Here is a 14,237-nt window from a genome sequence, read left to right as displayed (position 1 = left end):
TATATTCTGTTTTGAATTCTAGACAAGATAAAGGGATAAATGTGTTCTATTGTAACTTAAAACAAATGAAGTACTTTAACTAGAACTAAATTAGACTGAGGAAAAAACACCCAACGTGAACATCTATTCATCACTTCTTTTGTGAGCTTAAAATGAAAATACCGTATTGGTTCTACAACTGAGACTTTGACACAATTTGTGACACAACTTTCAAACGGTAATTTTCTAAGATTTTGGAGTGTAGAGATTTAATTTTATTTGGAAATAAAATCCAACGGTAACAAAACAAAAGTATACCATTAGCCTATCCTTGTTTCCTGAGTCTCTCACAGCTCTTCTCCCACCCCCTTCCCCTCAGCCCACAATTACCTTCTAGTTTTTGACTTGTATGTGTTGTTAGGTATCACCTTGTAATAGTATGCACAATGCCTTGGGGTGCTGCACTTCATAGCCTTGCCCTGCTAGAGGTTCTCCCTTCTTTTCTCCAAGGGATTTCTGCATTTAGCTTTTGACGGTATCATGACAAACCGTTTCTAAGAGTTGCCTTTGGCCATCCTTCACAGATATGTCCCAGGAGACAGAGGAATCTGGGAGTCTTGTACATCTCTTTTTGTCTTCAAGCCTGAGGAGGATATTTCAAGGTTTTCTGTTTGCAGCCTCTTTGTAAAGTTGATTTCCAATGAAACCAGGAAATAAGCTGACCAAAATTTGCTGAAAAATCTATCTTTTCCTTTCCTTATGAACGTCTTAAAGACTCAGGTCGAATATTGTTCAAATCAGTAGGTCCATCTAGATGCCATCTGATGGTAGACACTTTGGAAACAGACAAACAGGTAGGACAGGAATGCTTGACTATAACATTTTATTGTACTTGAAAAGGTAAAAAAACATCTTTTTCTGACCATGCTTTGTGACCAAAGTAAACTATAACAAATCATATTGCATATTGTGCTTTCTCATTGCAAATAAAGAGACTGTAGAGAAGACAAAATTCTACAGATAGATAAATTGTTGGTTGCCCATCTTAATTTTTATGCTGAAAGCAGTTGCACAAATAGAGAACAACCCAGCCAACAATTAACTGCCTTCCCTCAAATTCAGGTCATTTAAATGGCTAAATCATAAGGGACATAGCATCTGGTGGTAATTTAACATTGCTATGCATTATTTTTTTGTTTTTTCAAGTATGCAAAATACAAGGCAAAAAATGGAAGGACAAGAAAAGCATCTGGCTGAAATAAATACACCTGAGAAAAAAAGAAAGCTTATTTATTAGAGTCTAACTACTCACCATGGTGGGAGTGGAAAGAGTAAGTAAAACTTTGTGAATAGCATAAAAATGCTCAGGTAAGCTGTTTCTTTAACAGACTCTAAACAAAACCGTTAAGGTCCTTTTCACCATCATAGCCAGACTTTGAAATAATAGAAAATTTTCCATCCCTGGCTCTGTGACTGAACCTTTACCCTTTTGGAAAACAATCCACACACTTCGATCAGACACATACTCTAGCTGCACTTTATAGAGCTGAAAAACCACCTCAGTGAAAGTCACACAGCATTCATTTATGCATTCATCTCTCTTCTTTCATTTTAAGGGGAGAAAGCTAGAAGGCAGACTATCAATCTACTCCAGAAACAGCATCACTTGCTGATCACAAGGCCATCTGCCCCATCTGCCCAGGGACCTAAGAGCTTACTCATTGTAATTTTCTACCGATTAAAAAACAGATTCATTTATACTTCTTATCCACAGATTCAGTAGGCTGAACTCATTCTTTCACTTTTGTCACTGTTCAGCTCTTTCTTGCAACTTTTTGTGCTTTCAAGGGGACTGTAATAGTTATGGAAAGGTCATTCTAAACGGTCTAACAGGATTCAGTATTCTTTCAGCTCAACAAACACCAAAGGACAGATTTTATAAGTACGAGGATTTATGGAAGTCAGAAAGGAGAAAATTATAACAATTAGTGTGGTCAAAGTTTCTCTGGTAATATTGTTTAAAGTGACAACATGAAAAAAATGCTAAAATGCTGTATTATTATAGACCCCAGGTCTCCCAGCCTAACTCTTAAAATTTTGTTGACTTCAATGCAGAACCTCACATAAGACTAGCAAATTGTGTTCTACATGTTTTAAAAAACCTTGAGCTCTATCTAGTAACAGTTGTTAACCCTCCTTCAATTCCAGTATAAGCTAATTATGTGTAGCAGGATACAAACAGGAATGTAGTTTTTCCATTGAAATCTACTGATTTTTGCTTTTTCTGGATTAATTCCTTAATTATGACAAAGAGGTCATGCCATTTTGCCAAGCCTTTTCTAACCTATCGTGTTTGTTTTAGAACATGTTGCTGCAAAAAGGGACAGGTAAAAAGGAAAATTAGGTTCGATATCATTCAAAAGAAGATATAAATATATTATCTTGACAATTAAGGATCAAGAATCAGGGGCTACATTATCATACCTCCAAACCTGGAAATAAATGAGCAAGAACCTCTGCATGCTGCTCTGCCAGAAGGTCCTAGTTCCAATGGCTATTACTTGACGGCAGAGAAGCTAGGCACCATGGTACAGATTGATCACCTGAAAGGAAAGCAAAAAAAAAATCCAGGCAGAATGACTAGGCAGATGGTATCTGTTTTGCACCCTGATAAATTTGGACTAAGCTTTCAGGTCTTTGAGAGGATTTTGAGGCAGTGAAAATATCTTGTGAAACCATTTGTCTTGCTCTTCAGTAGTACAAAGCACCCACATCACAGATTTGTGGACTGAGAGGGACAGAAAGGTTGTCAGAGCAGTCAACAACTCTTCAAGCAGTTTCAAAATATAGGGCACTAGCTTCATTTTGTAGTCCTAAACTTATCCTTAACATCTAGTAATTAAATCTAGAGATTATGCCACTTTAATTGTAAACAGGAAGGTCTTGCCTTTTAGTCTTAGAGGAACTGTTGGTAGAAGGAACAAGGATCTCTGACTACATCTACCAAACCAGTGAAACATTCATCACCCACACAGGTAAATATTGCCTGCTGGCAAAGAAACAGAAGGCATGCGCTTCCATGTGTGTGTACTACATGGAAGCAGAAATACCCTGCTGAAAGGTATGAGGCTACTTACTGCACTGAGGCTATGAAGAATATTTTATCAGTAGTACTAGCCAAATTTGTCTTACTTTTATTCCTATACTGCAAAGGAACTTGGAAAGGTTCTGAATTTTATTACACCAATGGAATACTGAAGGAACCAGTCTGATGAGAAAACCCATTTGCAAAACTGCACCGGGATTACAAATGTAGGATGAGTTTAATTCAGATAGAGATAGTTGTTAGAAAATAATAATTCCACTTCTCTTGGTTTCTCATTTTGCTGTCTCTACAGTTCTCAAGATCTTGAACAGTCTCTGGGGAATGACCTTTATCAGCTTTACATGTACTATATTTTACTGTGAGAGTGCTGATCATTTTATACAAAAACTGCTGTCCACATGTAGTACATGAGAAGGTTTTTGTGGATCATACTCCAATATTTTTCATACTAACTTGCTGTATTAATAACAACACTTGTTTCAGTCTGCTTCTTTGTTTTTAATTCAAATGGAGTCTTCCTAAAGTCAAAACGAATTTTGTCTTCAGTTAACTCTGCTTTCTTGGTGGTGATACATTTCACCTGGAATCAAGTATGGACTTATCTGGTTAAACACACCGCACACACAATGTCCTCTGCAGAGTAGTTATTAAGAATAGTCAGGAATACACCCCCAGGATAAACTGAAACTTTTACTTACATCATAAAATGATCTTCCTTTCTGTGCTTCAGGCAAAAAGAATACTAAGAAGTTATAGATATTCTTGTTGGTATAGTTAAAGGAGGGCAGCAAGTTGTCCCTGAAGAGAATCAAGAAGCTTGAGAGTAATGGTTTATTGGTAACTTTTAGCAAGTCCATACAAAATGAGTTTTCAGGAGAGAGTTTTCAGGAATTGACTCATCCATTTTATTTTTGAAGTATATGCATCACTGTCAGCATTCATTCAGCAGAGGGAGGGGCTTCTACAAGCTAAAAGCCATGTTGGGTTTTCACCATAGGAACATCTTTGGAGTTTGCTTTAAGCATTTGCTCAACACAGTTAAACTCAACCATGATTGAACAAACAGGCTAATTATACAGTTCCACTGTTGTCATACTTGGATTTCTCTCGTCTCTGACTTGTTGGCTACTGCATTTTGTTATGGCCAGTCTTGGCTTCTTCATGATTACTGGCTTACTGTCCGACTTATTGTCAAGGAGCAGTAGATCAGGGCTGCTCCACAAGGGAGGACAAGATATGAGCCAAGGGTGACTGCAGAAAGAGGCAGTGCCAGTATCAGGGTAGGGTGGGCAGGGTGCTAGTAACAAGTCCATTAACAGACCCAGACAAGGCAAAGTGTCCAGTCAGGCTGAGGATCCATCCAGAGAGCTTAGTTAGGAGTAGGAGCACGAGACAGGGCTAGAGACAAGGCTGTCACGCATGTCCTGCTGTACTGGGCATAAACAGCAGGGCTGTGGCTGTATGGCCACCCTGCACGGGAGATGGCAATGAACTGCCCCGGGCCAGTTCTGTAACAGACGGACACAGCCTCCGCGTGCCAAACCTACAACCAGCCAGAGGAGCCTGCAGCACCACCGCTACAGCCTGTTTATGGGAGGGCGACGGCTGCCGTGGGAGGAGGACGGTGCAGGAGGTGGCCCTGGAAGGGGGCGTCCTTGGGGTCAGGGCAGGAGGTTTGGCTCTGAGGGGCTGCAGCTCGTGGGTGAGCTGTGCCGGAGTGGGTACAATGTGCCGGAGGGGGCCTGCTTAGCAGAGCTGGAGAGACTGATTTGCCCTCGACAGTAACAGCTGGAGAATGTGGGCAACAAGTGGTCTGGGCATGGCATGGACTAGCTGTGGTGACTGAGGCTCCAGGAGGAACTGGTCTCATTGTGCTGTGGTGCATGGAGGGCTTAGTGTGAACAAGGTGTGATCGGGTGGGAAATGGGGAGTCTGAGGGGAGCCAAGAGACCCCTCGCCAGATGGGAAGGTGATTGGGAAGAGCTAGGACAGGTCCTGCTGGAGTCCCTGCCTTGCTGGCCCGGAGCTGGGGCTGTCTCCGCCTGCGGGATCTGAGAGCCCCAGCCAGGCAGCTGCGGGGGGCGGCGGTGGCTGTGCCCCACTATACACTTCCAACGGGGCTCCAGAGGGGCCCAGCAGCTTCGCTGGAGCTGCAAAGAGCAGCTGGTGGTCTCTGTCTGGCTGATGGCCTGCTAACGGGAGGCCTTGATGGGCGCTCAGCGTGAAAGGCCGCCACTGCCGGTCAGCAGTGCCGGTGGTAGCATGGCGATGGCCACATGGTGGCTAGGTGGGGGGCAGCAGCGGAAGCAGCCAGCCGGCTGGGAGTGACTGCCCTGGAGGGGCCTCGACCCCAGGGGTGGAGGCAGAGGACTTTGCAGGTTAAAAACGGAGCCCTTTCTGGCCAGTGATTAAGCTGACCTGCGGGAACACAGCACCCAAGAGTGTGAGCCCTCAAGTAAAAAAGTACAAAAGCAAGGGGTGAATATGGTAATAGATACGTTCAAACTGCTGTATCTTCCTAGTTTCATGTTTCAAAGGGGCAAGGGGAGGTGAAGTTGGTAGTACGTAGGTGTTCAGTTTGTTACAGTGTTAGCCCCTGCAGCCTGGTATGCAGAGATGAGAGGCGAGTGGAGTTTGTGAGGAGTAATATTCTGCCTATAAGGCAGTTAACCCTGACAATTTGGTTCGCAAGGGCGAACTCTACTGAGTATATGTACACGTTGTAACAATGTCATTCCCTACTGTCTGGGAGAAAGAGTAAAGTTTATAATGTATGTATATTAAGATAGTGATGATGTTAAAAGTAGCGTTTACAGTGGATGTATATTCAAGATTACCTTAAATGTTTCTCAGAGGCAAGGGCTGGAATGTTTTTGGCTTAAAAAGCAGAGTTTTGGTTGCAGGACCAGCCCTGTGTGGAAGAAGGCGATGAACTTTCCTGTGCCAGTCACAGCCATTTCTGATGGGCTCTGCAGTGGATGGGAACAACCTGCTGCATGCCACAACTTACAATTGCAGGAGAATGTGTTGCTACTGTTCATGTATTTAAGAAGTGGCAATTGCTGCTATGGGTGGGAGACACAGGAAGAGAAGCAGGAGGGTGCATGTGAGAGGAGACACCTGAGAAGTGTGGAGGGAGCAGTTTGGAGAAACAAAATAAAGGAGGCAAGTGAAGGCGACATTGTTGGAGACGTGATGAGAGGCACATTCCCGGAAGGAGGCTTTCCATCCTGGAGCAGGTATACCACCGAAAGGGCTGCAGCTTATGAAGGAGTCCATGATGGAGCAGGTAAACCCCTGAAGGGACTGCTCAGCAGAGCTTGAGAGACCGTTTTGCTTGTGACACCAAGGTCTATCCAGACGATAGAGGGCTGGAGATAGGAATGCCAGTGCTGAAATATAACCCCTGGCCTGGGGCAGAGTGTGTGTGTTGCGGGGGCCTGGGGAGTCTGGTCGGGGCAGTCAAGGCCTATGGGCGCTCTCAAGGCCCAGATTCTTTATCATATTAACCATTAGGAGCTGCATACTTGACTTACTACAAACAAGTAGTGTTTTCAGACCAATACGTGAATGATACATCCCACACCATTCAGGAAGGCCCATTTTATAAGCACACCAAACACAAGCTTCCACTGTGATCTCAGACAGTAGATGATTTTATCAATCCATGCTAGCTAGTATATTACAGTTAGTATTTGACATGTTTATTCATCTATGTATGTATGAGAATGTTTTTAAGATCATTAAAGACAGTATCAATGCTTCACTTAGTATCTCATTGCTATTCATGAGATTGAACAGTCTCAGAGCAGATGCAGTATTACCATTTTGAATTATTGTATTTTTTTTTTTTTTCCTATTGATGATAATCTAAGTCACCTCCTTACCCTAGGAATTAGCTAAGACTTTGAGACTGTTGCAGTCCCCTAAACTAAGGTTATTGAAGTGGTTATTGCTCAAAGCTCTCAAATGTGCTTTTGCAGGTACTTCTAGCACAGCAGGTGTTACTGTGATATATTCTTGAACCTCTGCAGTTAACAGCAAAATACATTGATATTGACCAGGGTCAACTTTTCAGCTTCCCTTTCTCTGCTAGGCTGTAAACTGGGGACTACCAGGAGTTACTGCATGTCTCAAAGCGCTTCCTGATAAGGGAAAATAAGAAGAGATGTGTGGACAGCTGGGGGAGGTAGCAACTTCAACTAGCCCTCTTTTAATCTGCAACTGCAAATGACTCAAGAGTCACAGCTTTCATTTAAAAAAAGCCTCTAACTTTCAAAAATACAAATTCTCAAATTGGAAAACAACAACAAATCAACCAGCTAACCAACCAATACAAAGTAAGTGAATAAGATGATTACTGGAAAAAAGAAACTTTAAATCAATATTACTTTAGACATTTCATTCTGTTTTTCCATTGGAAATGTAGTTTTGAGTCTCATAATTCTCAAGTGTGCGACTTGTAAATGATCAGAGCTCCAAGTTCTGTTTTTTGCCTCAGCTCTTGTTACTGCAAAGGTTGCATTCAGATGCATTTTTTTCATTCAAACTGGACAGAAACGCTGAATCATGTTTGTGCCGTGCTGTGCTTGAGGCTTGCAGTTCCTGAGCACTCTCCATTGTCTACATCCTCATGGCCCAGTTCTGCTGTCACTTACCTTGTGCTCTGCTAGGATTGATTTGACTTAATTAAGCTTATTCTGGGTTAAGCAGGTGGTAATATTAAGAAGTTTATCAGATCATAAGAAATCTAATCCTCACAGACATGGGGATAGATTGTTTGGGAATCTCTTTCCTGTAGTTGTTGTAAAGGATGGAGCATGATGTTGCTTGCTATGGACTTGATTATCATTGCAGATCTGGACTTTTATACCTTTGAGAGAAATGGGTGAAAAAAGTCTGCTTTTAGTAAGGAAAACTCTACCGAATCAGCGGAGTCAGATCACATTGCTTTTGCTGCAAGGAACCCAGGAATTGGTATAGCTATGCCAAAACTGTTACTTTTGGCCATGCCACTGTATAACAGTTTACAGAAACGAGCAATTGGCCAGGTGGTCTATGGATTTTTTGCACAAGTTATGTATCTTTATTAAAAATTGTGGATGAAGATGCAGAATTTGAGGAAAACGATCTTTATCTGAGCGCTCAGCAAGACACCTTGCATTTAACAGCACATGAGGAAGAAACTTGTTTCTCACTATTTTTTCTTAACGCTCATATTTTATGAAGCATGTGCATTCTAATCCAGACATACATGATTGAAGTATTAAGACTCATTAAATGCATTGATTGTTGCCTTTGTTTCTTATCAGTCATTGATGATGCACAAGGACTTGTCTCCCAATTTTTCATCTGTTTTCATCTCTGTTCCTCATATTTTATTGTGAACAAAATAGTCTTGTGCCATGAAGGCTTATCAAAGTCATAATTGCATTTCATTTGTCTCCACTGAACTGTCTGTCATCTGTTAGCATTTTGAATACTCTGTATGTCTGTCTGCATTTGTCTGCATTCTTCCTTGTTATTTACGGTTCTTCAGCTATCCATTACTGATTGCTAACTGCTTACTGCACTTTCTGCTTTTAATTTTGTCAGCTGTGTTTGTAACCTAGCAGTCCCAACCTAGAAATATTGGTAACGCTTTAACATTTAATATTTTAAACAACAGTGTTTATACTCTTAACACTGATGTGTTTATCTACATAACCAGTCTGCCAAAACATGGGAGGATAAATCTCAGGACCAGAGATCTGTTATCCTACATCTGGCTACACACACTTTCTTATTCAATCTCTTATGCTTTGGACACTGTCCCTGAACTAACCTAAAATTCAAAAGCACTCCATATTCCTGTAAGTGATTTCTTCTGTGATGTTGTCATCTGATAATGACTAGATTGGTGGCCAGTAGGAGGTAGCGGCTGTTGCTGAAATTCTTCATGCTTGATTGTTTTTATATATGTATCATGACTTTTAGTGTTACTTAATTAAAATATTTTGAATTTTTCTTCTTGTACTTAGTGCTTGTCTTCAGAAACCTTTTGTCTTCCTAAGTACCAGTTACATTTGTTGCATTAAATTTTAAAAAGTATGTTATCAGTAAGGCTATCTTTTTGCATATATGCAATTCCTGGCTCAGCTTGGTCCAAAAAAGGTGATTTGTGCCCACGTGAAGAACCCAAAGATTAAAGACCTGCTTTGAAAGAAGTAGATGTCAAAAACATATTAATTATGGCCTGTGCAAATATTTTATTCTTTACAATGGGACAAATGAACATGACTTTCTTCACAATATGAGTAGGTAGAGGTTATCAGGCAGAAGGCTACTGTAGGAGGATAAAATAGTATATAAGCTTTATGGTTTAGATTCTTAAGTGATGTGCACTGGTGTAACTTAAACAGTCAATGAAGCTATGATGGTACAAAAGGAAAACATGTCTGTGCATGGATTTGTTTTTGCTTTTAATACAGATTCAGGCAGATCTAACTATGATACTGTTACACTATACAGGATGGTTTCAGAGGCCTAGGAGTTTCATCTAGTTGAGTTCAGAAGAACAAAGCACTTCTAGTAATTCTCTTAACTAGAAATGGTGATAGGCAGCAAGCAATCTCAGTGGCTCAGTTTGGTTTCATATCTACTTGTAATTGTCTTCTACTTTCATTAAAACAAGTTTCTAATAGTATGTGCAAACAAATACCACAAGAAAAAGCAGAAGCAGTCACAAAAATGAGAAATACCTCAGAAGCCTTACTTCAGGTACTAGTTTAATTTCAATACTTTGTTTTTTGTATACCCTGTATCTTGAAATTAAACAATCTTTAACAGGTTCTACATTTTAAAACAGGCTGTGGAACTATCTAAGGGGCCTGTCTCAAATAGCTAGAGAATGCTCAATTTCCTTTAAAAGTGTTAAGCCTAGTAACTTTTAGCTGAGAGAGAACATAGTTAAGGATAAACAAACTCTTGTTAATCCATGGTAGTGGGTAACTGTTTTCAATGCTAAGTACATATTTGAGTTTGTCTATCTTGAATTTTCAATCATTGGGTCCTGTTGCTTCTTCCTTTGAGTAAAGACGACTTTCTTTATGTACCAACATACAAATGACGATCAAATGGCCTCTTAATCTTCATTTCACAAGCAAAATCTGACTGCAGCAGTCGAGAGGACTTCCTTTCTTCTGGCCCTCAGAGCTGCAGCTGGCATTGAGCTCTGATTTCCTGTGCTCTCTGCTGCTGTGTCTCACGCTTTGTCTGTTCTTCATCCAGCCATTGCATAGCCTGCTTGTTTCTTCTATCTAATTATCCTGGCCAGTGCTATAAGACATTCAAGCCTTTTGACTGGCCGTTCTTGCTGCTATTTAAATACCTTTTCCAGCTTTCACTGCTTTTCTGCCAATGGATTGACTACTCCATTGATGCCACTTAGGTTATTGAGCCTATTTTATTCATCTGTGCTGCAGATTACTTCCTTCTTACTATTAACTCTTAATTTTGTTTTTTTTTATTGATTCAGAGGACTGAACTTTTATGTTATCTGCTTTTCATCCCTTGATAGGAGGCTTCTCCTCCCAATCCTTTCATTTCTCAGTTTCCCTTTATCTTACACCTGAATCTCCAACCATAACTAAATCACTGAGTGCGATGTAATAAGCACAAGTGACTGCTGCTATAACTTGCAAAAGAAAATGAAAAAAAGTTAGGGAAAAATGCCTCAATTACTCTTTGCTCCTCTAATTTATACAGCCATTTTCATACCTGCAGAACAGCTGGCAAATGCTGCCCTATCAGCAGCAACTTTTAACTTTATCCTTCCTTGTCCAGAGGCAAAGATAGTGTGAAGTGGAAGAGAGGGAAAGGTGAAGCCCCATAGATGTGCATATCTTCCAGAAATGCCGTATTTTCGTTTTTTTTCCCATGACCTATATCTTCCCCTAAAGTTTCCTTTCCTTGTGTTACCGCTAGTACTTTGTTGTATCTAAATACAAAGCCTCTCGTAGAAGTCTTAATTCATGGTTCTGCTTAGTGATGGCAGTTGAAAGTGAAAGCCCTGTTCCAGCTTATAGAGCTGACAGCATAGTTTAGAGCAACTATTTGCTTGACTGGTTATTGCTACTGTTTTCTAGCTAACAGCAATTGCTCAAATTCGATGTGCTTTGGCATCTCCTATTCATGGCACAGTCCTGCCAGAGAAGTTTATGAGAGGAAATGGCTATAGCAGTATGTTAAAGGGATATTGAATTAGAGGCAGAATTTGACCATATTTTGGACTCTTGTGGCACAATTTCTGTGCAAAGGGGCTGCAAAGGAGCAGGGAAAGATGATCTTTTGCTCTCTGTGGAGTGACACAGACAGGTCTGTTCATAAATTTTATCAAGGAAGAAGTTTTATCTGGAGTGGATCCAACAGTCTCTTAGGAGGTCAGTGAAGGGCCCCATGTTTCAAATTCTTTGTCATTTTCTGATAATGAGTCTATGCTAGGATTAAAACTTAATAGATACCTTCTAGTCATGCACCAGAACACAACAGCATTGTAGAATGACCTGTTACACATTTTGGGAACACAGCAGACATATTTTGGTTGTGTGTTCTGGGAGGATTGTAAGGGTCTCCTTAAAGAAGCCCTCAATGTTCTCATCAAAATAGTTGAGGCTCTGTGTTTTCTTCATGTGCCTGTGGCCCTTCTCTGCTCATCAGCTTCTCCCTCCGGGGTGCAAGAGCAGCAAGAAGGCAGAAGGTTCCACATGTGATTTTAAAGGTATTAACAAATTAAATCCCTTAAAGAAAAAAATGCAGAGAACTGAGTATAGCTTAAACTATTTGCACAGCCTTCAGTAGAAGTGTAAGAAAGTTGAAAAGAAGCTTCAAAATATGAAAACTAGAAAGGCAGAGTGAGGGAAGGAGGAGAGTTTGGGAGCACTGGATAGCCCAAAAGCTGTTTCATACTCATTTTGATCCAGTATATTGTTATCAGCAGCCTGTCATTTTTTTTCCCTTGGGAAGTACTTATGAAACCATGAAACAACAGGACAAACCAATCACTTTTCAGTGTTAAATGCAAGTCAAGGTTGTTTGTTGTATTACCTGTTCTAAAGCAGTACTTTGAAATAGTTTTTCATTTTTCCTTTCTAGCTCAGGCAGGGGTCTTTCTTCATTCGTGCATATGTGAAGAAAGAAATATCTTGTATGGTTAGGACTCTGCCTGTACTGGAGCAACCTTAAAGCCCGATTCAACATTTATAAATCTTGTCTCATTGTGTTATGCTAGTGTAATCAATAAATGTCTTGATTAAGTGAGTAAGGTCTGCAGCTTTCCAATCAGATGTTATCCCTTTCCACTCTACACAGCCTTTACCTCTGGGGACGTGATTTTGGAATTGCTGTGGAGAGGAAAGATCGCTTCCTGGAGGGTGTCTTACTTCAGCTAAACATGGCAGCAGGCACTTTCCAATTGCTGAATTGGTGACTGTGCCCTCTGAAGGGGTTCCCTCACCATAGGGCTGTCTCTCGCTCAGTTTTATGGAGATTCCTGAATTACGGAATTAACAATTTCAAATCCAGGTGGATGGTGGTGAAGGAGTGATGCTCTCCTGGAGACTGTGTGGATCACAGAGCATCTGCTCTGGTTGTCTTGCTCAGTGAATACTTGGTGGGAAAGAAGTCTTTGGTTATTGTCTGGGTGGAAAATCTCACTTTCCTGTCTTCTCAGAAGGTAGCTGAAGGTTTAGCTGAAGGTAAATATTCATGGATTCCATACTTTTAAAAATAACCCAGACAGGTCACAAGCCATCTTGGCTAGCAGTTGCCTTGTTGTGTTGAAACCTTGAAAACCTCAAGTTTTCTTGCAGGCCGTGAACTGTCAAGTCATTAAAATGACATCAATCTAATTACCAGCTTGATTTTCCCCCGTATTTTGTTTCTAACTTAAGAGCAGTAATTATTATTACAGCAATCAATGATAATCAGCTCTTAAAACTGGAAAAGAGTTACACATGCTGTCTCATTTCTTCTCAGGGATGGTCAAACTTGTGCCATTTCCTTGACTCTCCTGTTCTGTATTTCTGTAAAGCAGATAGGAGTTGTTCTTACTTGTTTAACCCTTAGTCTCAATATCTGTTACAAAGTAAGTAGATGGTGGATGTTCTACATCCTTCACCTCTCAGGAAAAGGTTTATATTGATAGCAACTGCCTTTATTATTAGACCCGAAAAAACATGCAAACGAGTGCAGCATACGAGTACTTTTGGCATTGGAAAGCACAGTTGCATTGTGAACAAGTTGTTGCTGTGATCTCAGCAGATTCAGTCACAGTCTGTTTAATTGTGTACCTACTGGAGCTGTGCAGTAATATTCAGGTTCAGCATTATTTTTCATGAGCCTATTTGAATTGCAGCTGAATGAGTTAATAGAATTGAAAAAAACCCAAAGGTATAAAATATATAGTATATGCAGATAAAGGAAAGCTATTATGTGACATATAGTCTATGTAGAATACGTGGAATATTGTATTCTACACAATGAAGAATAATGGCTCCAGAGAAACTGTTCTAGCCTATTGGGCAAATAAAATACATTTGATAAAGCACTCAAATAATATTTTCACAGCATTATGGGGAAAATGGGCTAATTGCTACCAAGGTTGCTTAAATTAGTTTCCTGTGTGTATTTACCTGGGATGCTCAGACTGCTTGATATGAATTTTCAGCAATTATTACCTAACCTTCTAAATAGCATCCCCTTTAATTCTGATGAAACAGAAATAGACTGGAAAGTCATAAACAGGACTTTAATTTAATTTACCTACTTAATTACACAGAAAATGTTAAGATAGTTAACGCTCACAAAACAAACGGAAGAAACCCAAAGAGAAAGAGGTACATTAAAAAGACATTCACTGAGCCAGAACTCTAAACATTTGTGAAATGTGACTCTGATGGGCAGGGGTATTAAGAAGTGAAATGTATGGCCAGTATGTATGGCTTGGCTGGCACAAACCCTTTGGTCATTCCAAAATATGCTATGGCTGAAATAAATAACTTATTTAATTTGGTGTGAAGTTAGAATGAGCTGGGAGATGAAAGGTGAAGCTTATGTGGAATCACCTGGAATAACTCTAGCAGCACCTTGCCTGCAGCACTGGAGAGGCATGTGG

At 40.4% G+C, this 14,237-nt stretch overlaps 1 long non-coding RNA gene across 1 annotated transcript in view; it reads right to left on the bottom strand.

Moving 5' to 3' along the window:
* Window positions 1–607: 607 nt before the first annotated feature.
* LOC138067508 (uncharacterized) overlaps window positions 608–14,237 on the bottom strand; it is a 30,319-nt gene continuing 16,689 nt past the window's right edge. The window contains exons 3-4 of the long non-coding RNA XR_011141602.1: window positions 2,464–2,582; window positions 608–813 (exon numbers count right to left, since the gene is read on the bottom strand). This is a non-coding gene — a long non-coding RNA (uncharacterized lncRNA). The remainder of the gene's footprint in view (window positions 814–2,463; window positions 2,583–14,237) is intronic.

This window comes from Struthio camelus, chromosome 5, assembly GCF_040807025.1.
Source record: "Struthio camelus isolate bStrCam1 chromosome 5, bStrCam1.hap1, whole genome shotgun sequence".
Taxonomy (NCBI): Eukaryota; Metazoa; Chordata; class Aves; order Struthioniformes; family Struthionidae; genus Struthio; species Struthio camelus.
The sequence above is the reverse complement of the archived record's forward strand: the minus strand, read 5'-3'. Positions and strand labels throughout refer to the sequence as shown.